A 7,064-nucleotide genomic window follows, 5' to 3' on the forward strand; every position below is an offset into this window, starting at 1 on the left:
ACAGCACCTCCTAGTTCATTATGCCCATCACACGTGTTACCCCTGTGGGAGTGCCCCTGAGATTATTAAGTCTGTTTTCTATGAGTTGCCTTACCAGGTAGATGCACTGGACACAGAGTAAGCCTGTTTATTCAAAGGAAAGGAGCCTGTCAGGAGATGGCAGCGAACTAGTCTTGCTCACTCTCAGACATCTTTGCTGCTATTCACTGGCTAACTTGCAGAGCTATGACCTCCCCAAAATGGCCCAAACCAATCTTGCAGTCAACTGTTCCTGCAAAACATCCTGCTTCTTTGTCTACCTGTTCCTGGGAAAGATCATCCATTCTTTTCCCCAACCCCTCCCTGAACCTCCCTGTTGTGGTTTTCAATCATAAATTTCCCCTGCCTCTCCTGGGCTATGGACTTCTTTGTACATTATATGGAGGTGGCAGGGGGAGGCTTAGCATTAGTGTATGATTCTCCTCCTAATAAAACTTTTCTGCTTCCAACTCAGCTTGGACTCCTCTGCATTTTTAGAAGTAGGCTTCACCCAATTGATACCCCCGTAGTGCCAATGCAATATGCACAGCACTGATGGCTACTGTAAATATGCCAGCATAGTGCTCAATTGCAAAATATAACAGACTATCCATAGAGAAGACAGAAGCAAAACATTTATTCAGACACTAGAAACCCAAATCCCAATACCAGAAAGTCAAATCCATCATAGCAAAGAAGTTAATACACCATAGCACAGCATGAAGTCACACCATCCTTTAGCCTTCCCACAAACATTCACAAGCCTAGCTATCTTCCTGGATGCATCCTTTCTCTCCTACCATCTAGCTGCTCTGACTCCCAGCTTCCTGTGGGCTCTGTTCTACCCATCAGCAAGTTCCTCCCACCACAGGCTCCATGTGCTTACATTCAGCCTATTAGGGGGCAAAGAAGATCTTCAAATTCCCTTAGGCTTATTAAGGGACAGGGAAGATCTTCAAATTCCCATTACCATTACAACCCTCAGATAGTAGTCCACCTTGCTATGTATAGCATCTCATGATTTACAAAGCCCATGCCTCACAACAACTTTATAAATTATATAGTATAAATTATTATCCCCATTTTACTGATGAAGAAACTAAACAGAAAAGTCAAGTGAGTTGCCCTGGACCACATAACCTAATAAATAACTCAGGTCTTCGGACTCCAAAACCAGGGATCATGCTGCCTTCCTAGAGGAATTATGGGTGTGAATTTCTTGGTGTAAGGGGAAGTTGTAGGCTGTGTTCTTCCTGGCCAAGCAGTGATCCAGTCAGCTTTCTTCCAGCAAATACCACAACAGAAACATCGGCCCATAGAAAGATAAAACCATTAACAAAAAATAGCCAGCTAGTAGGAAGAGTCAATGCCTGTGACATCCCAAGTCAAATAAAATCTGTAATAGAAATGAGAGACAGCACCTACATAGCACCTTAATGTTGGCAAAGCTCTTCTCTCCTATATGCTTTACAGGCATACTTCATTTTATTGCATTTCACAGATATTGCATTTTTTACAAATTGAAGGTCTGAGGCAACCCTGCAACAAGTGAGTCTGTGGGCGCCATTTTTCCAACAGCATGTGCTCACATTGTTTCTCCGTATTGCATTTTGGTAATTCTTGAAATATTCCAAACATTTTCTTTATTATTATATCTTTTATGGTGATCTGTGATCAATAATCTTAGATGTTATTATTGTAATTGTTTTAGGGTCCCACAAATCCTACCTATATAAAATGACAAACAATAAATAAATGTTTCGTGCTCTGACTGCTCTGATAGGAATCTGCCATTTCCCAACCCTTTCCCTCTCCTCGGGTCTCCCTATTCCCTGGGACACAACAATATTGAAATCAGGCCAGTTAATAACCCTATGGTAGTCTCTAAGTGTTCACATGAAAAGAATCAACAAGGCAGACTTTGTTTTTGTCTTATTTTAATAAATTGCCACAAGCCACCCCAACTTTCAGCAACCACCACCCTGATCAGTCAGCAGCTATCAACATCGAGGCAAGACTCTCCACCAGCAAAAAGATCAAGATTTGCTCAGATGATGGGTAGCATGTTTTAGCAATAAAATCTTTTAAAATTATGAAACTTTTTTCAGACTAATACTATTATTACGCTTAATAGACTACAGCATGGTGTCAACATAACTTTTATATGTACTGAGGAACAAAAAAATTCATATGACTTTAATATTCATTTTATTTTGTTGGTCTGGGACTGAACGCACGATATCTCTGATGCATGCCTATATCTCATTTGATCCTCACAGGAAACCCAAGGAGTAAGTACCATTATTTCCCTCATTTTGCTGATGAGGCAAATGAATCTCAGAAGAAATTAAATGGCTTCTTAGACGTAGCTAAAACCACCAGACCTCAAGTCAGGATGACCTGAGTTCAAATCTGACATTAGACCCTGGGCAAGTCACCTAACCTGAGTTTGCCTCAGTTTCCTCACCTGTAAAATGGAGATAATAATACTACCTACCTCCCAGGGTTGTGAGGGTCAAATGGGATATATTTAAAGCACTTTGCAAACCTTAGAAAGCACTTTATAAATGCCAACTATTATTACATGTGACTCTCCCAGGATTATACAACTAGGAGATGTCTTTCATTGCTGATGTCAATGTGACCAAAATTAAATTACTCAGCTATTTTATCAATAACTGTACTACACATAAGCACTGCTCCCAAACAGAAATGCTGCAACATGAAGTCCAGTGGAAAGCCTTTGGCCTAAGCTTCTCCATTTTCCATAAGATTCTGACTTTAATTTCAAATCAGCAGATTCGTCACAAAATCATAACCACAGAATTGCACCACCAGTCACACAGTTACAGACTCATTTCACAGTATTGCATCATTTTCAGCCATGTCTGATTCTCTGTGATCACATTTCAAGTTTTCTTGGCAGAGATACTAAAGTGGTTTAGTCATTTCCTTTTTACAGCTCTTTTTACAGATGAGGAAACTGAAGCAAACAGGGTTAAGTGACTTGCCCAGGGCCACACAGCTGGTGAGTGTCTGAGGCCAGATTTGAACTCAGGAAGATAAGTCTTCCCAGCTTCAGGCCCTGGACTCTATCAACTATACCACCTAACTGCCCCCATGTTGCCTCATACATTGACAAAATATCGTCAGGGCAAGAAACTCATTGCATTATGGGCAATGCATACATAATTAGCTTTACAAATTTCCTTCTTGGGTAACTCCTTCTTAGGATGACCTAGACTGACCTAGTTTTAAATGGGCACTTAGGAACCAATTATAGATTAGAGCTAGGAGGAACCTTAGAAGCCACTTATTCTGGCCTCCTCATTTCACAGATAAGGACCCAAAAGCCCTGAGAGGTCCATCTACTTGCCAGAAGTAGCGAGTGAGCTCCCCATGAACAAAAGTCTCTCCAATGATTATCAAATGGGACTGAAGTGGCAGTGCCAGAATTTGAACCCTGGTCTGTCTGCTGACATCCTCCTACCTAGTGTGGCTTGTCATTACATGACACTCTGAACTCAGACATAGCTGCCACCCAAAGGGATTCTGAAAGACTGGCAAAAGCCAGGGCACCTGGGAGAGGATTCTTAGAGTCACCTAATCCAAATAAGAGAAGGAAAAAAAACTTTGCAGAATTGAATTTGAGAATCCAGGATTTTAAATGACCAAGCCTAGCACTTAGAAAGAAAAATGCTGATTTCATCATCTTGGCTATAGGGGGCAGACCTGCATTGAGTAAAAGACATCTTTTTCCATTTTAGGCTTTATTCTCTCTGAACTCTTCCAGAATTTTTTTTTTTAATTTCAATATACATACCTGCAATTTCCAGTTCTTTGCTCCCACAAAGAAAGCTGCTATAAATATTTTAGAACATATAGATTTTTTTTTTCTTTTTCCCTAATCATCTTTGGAAATACACCTACTAGTGGTATTGCTAGAAATGCTACTGTGCCATAAGAAGTGATGAGCTCAATGATCTTAGAAAAACGTGGATAGATTTGCATAAAATAATGAAGAGTGAAATCAGCAGAACCAAAAGAATGCTGTATTCTGTAACAGCAATATTGTTTTAGGAACAACTTTGAACGACTAAATCATTTTGACTATTATAAATAGGCAAATTAACTACAAAGGACATATGTGGGAAATCGCTATCTGCATCCAGAGAAAGAACTGATAAATAGAAATATGTATGGAATGATTTCACATATATATGTATATGTCTAATGGTAGCCATGGGGGGAGGGCAGAAAAAAAGAAATTTATAAGATTACTTTACTATATATATGTATGTATGTATATATATATATATATGTATATGTATGACTTGCCCAAAGTCACACAGCTAGTAAGTGTGTTAAGCATCTGAGGCCAGATTTGAACTCAGGTCCTCCTGACTCCAGGGCTAGTGCTCTATTCACTGAACCACCTAGCCTCCCTACTTTATTATATATTTAAAAGGAATAGTAAGTTATACATAATAGATTTGTAGTTTCATGTACAATCATTTTTTAAAATTATATTGTGTTATGAAAATGCTTTATTTTATAAATTAAAAATAAAATTTAAAAAAATAAGTTTCAATGTACAGAACAAACCTGCTATTGTTTCCAAAGGACACTCTGAAGGCCTCTGGAGTTGACTTTGCCTAATACCGTACTAATGAATCATATCTAGTCTAGCCCACCCCAGTCTATATACATGGCTCGGCTCCTTCAGAGCTCTCTATCACATACAAATTCACATAAACAAGAAGCCCCACATGGGGGAATAAAGAAAGGAAGAGGGGCATAACTAGAATCAGAGAATTTCACAGGTAGAGACTTTATCAGCTGCCAGCTTGTCAAACTCATCCCCACTGCAATACATTGGACAAGTGGCCATTCTGCCTTTGCTTTAAGACTTAAGTAGTAGATTACTACTTAATAAGAAGGATAGTTTAGCATTTATATAACACCTACTATGTGCCAGTCACTGTGCTAAACACTTCCCAAAAATTATCTCATTGGATCAGCACAACAACCCTGGTTATACCCTTTTTACTTCTTATGACAGCTCATTCTAGTTTTGAATAGCTCAAAGTTTTAGGGAGTGTTTCAAAATGAAATTTACCTCTTCTACCTTGTTCTGTCTTCTCTAACCAAGCAGAACAAATCTAATCCTTCTGCCTTTCCAATATTCAGAGGTAGCAATCATGACTTTCCCTTTCCCCCACCTCCAGCAGCCTCCTCTTCTTCAGGCTAAAGATCCTTGGTTCATTCAACCAATCCTCATCATACATATTGGAAGTATTGCCTTAATTATTGCCTTAATTGCTACAGCTTATCAACATCCTTCCTAAAATTTGATACCCAGAACTGAACACAATATTCCAAGTGTGGTCTGACCAGGGAAGAATGAACGGGGACTATTACCTACCTAACATCAAAACACTCTTAATGTAACCTAATATCATCTTAGGTTTTTGGTTTTGTTGGGTTTTTTGTTGTTTTTTTGTTTGTTTGTTTGTTTGGTATAAGGTAGGGGTTGTCAACTGCATTACACAATTGATTCGTGTTAAGTTTCTAGTCCACTAAAGTCCTTAGACTAGTTTCAGTCAAACTGCTTTCTAGTCATCTCTCCCCAACTTGTACTTTTGAAATGGATTTTTGAAAGAAAAAATATCTAAAACTTTATCTCAATTAAGTTTTATTTTATTTCATCCAACCCAACATTCTAGCCTATCAAGATCATCTTGGATTCTTGATTCTGTCATATTCACTACTAACCTCATGTCACCTACAGGGTCAGGTATCTGGAGCTTTGCCCTAGGGTGGCAGATTTAGAGCTTGAGGCAGTATCATCCCAGATCAAACCTCTGATTCTGTTCCACACTGCCCTTAGGGCTGAATCCCTGAGGCACTTCTTTTGCTTTTAGCAATTTAGAAACCTTTCAGTGTCCAAGACTATGCTTCTTCCTTTCACTAGCTATCCCCTACCCCTGCCATTTTGGTTGCCCTAAGTACCAAAACTGCTAGTCATTGGTTTTGTAGGAAGACATAAACATGGATAGCAAACAAAGTATTTCCTCTCCCTCATGTGGAGATTAAAAACCAATGGAGCCTTTTGCGGGTTGGCGGGGCATGAGGCAGCAGCACCATGAAGGCCTTGGCACCCTGAGAGAGTATAAGGTAGTTGGGCGCTGCCTGCCCACTCCCAAGAGCCCCGTGCCGCCTCTTTATCGCATGCGGATCTTTGCTCCTAATCATGTGGTAGCGAAGTCCCGGTTCTGGTACTTCGTTTCCCAGCTGAAAAAGATGAAGAAGTCTTCTGGAGAAATCATATACTGCGGACAGGTCTTTGAAAAGTCCCCTCTTAGAGTGAAGAACTTTGGCATCTGGCTGCGTTATGATTACAGGAGTGGGACCCACAACATGTACAGGGAGTACAGGGCCCTGACCACTGCTGGTGCCGTCACTCAGTGCTACCGAGATATGGGAGCCCATCACCGTGCCCAGGCCCACTCCATCCAGATCATGAAAGTGGAAGAAATTCCTGCCAGCAAATGCCGCCGGCCCGCAGTCAAGCAGTTTCACGACTCCAAAATCAAGTTCCCTCTGCCCCACAGAGTTCTGCGTCGCCAGCACAAGCCACGCTTTACTACCAAGAGGCCCAACACCTTCTTCTGAGATTAGAGACAATGAGGCACCTGTTTGGTTTAAATAAATTTCTCAATTGGAAATCCAAAAAAAAAAAAAAAAACAATGGAAATTTTTAGTATAGCCTAGTAAACAAATTTTAAGGGAGAATGATCTTCTGTTCACAACATTTATGAAGCCAATAAACCAAGATCTCCATGTTTCAATAAGTTATTCAGGAAAGATATCCAGAGTCTCCAAAATATTTTTCTTAATAATAAGAAAAGAAAACTCTATTTGTTCAATTTCATGAGTTTTATTGTATTTTTTTTCTCCCACCATAGGGTAGGAAATTTAAAACACTGAAAATATATCTGTTTTCATCTGTATCCCTTTTGTACCTCCCCATACAATGGGTACTG

The 7,064-nt window shown here is 39.8% G+C and overlaps 1 pseudogene; it reads left to right on the top strand.

Annotated features, from left to right (window-relative positions):
- The first annotated feature begins 6,126 nt into the window (after window positions 1-6,126).
- LOC138160051 (large ribosomal subunit protein eL20 pseudogene) lies at window positions 6,127-6,769 on the top strand (annotated as a pseudogene).
- The last annotated feature ends 295 nt before the right edge of the window (window positions 6,770-7,064 follow it).

This window comes from Petaurus breviceps, unplaced genomic scaffold (assembly GCF_028583685.1).
Source record: "Petaurus breviceps papuanus isolate PSGF00001 unplaced genomic scaffold, PetGlider_PUasm1.0 179, whole genome shotgun sequence".
Lineage (NCBI taxonomy): Eukaryota > Metazoa > Chordata > Mammalia > Diprotodontia > Petauridae > Petaurus > Petaurus breviceps.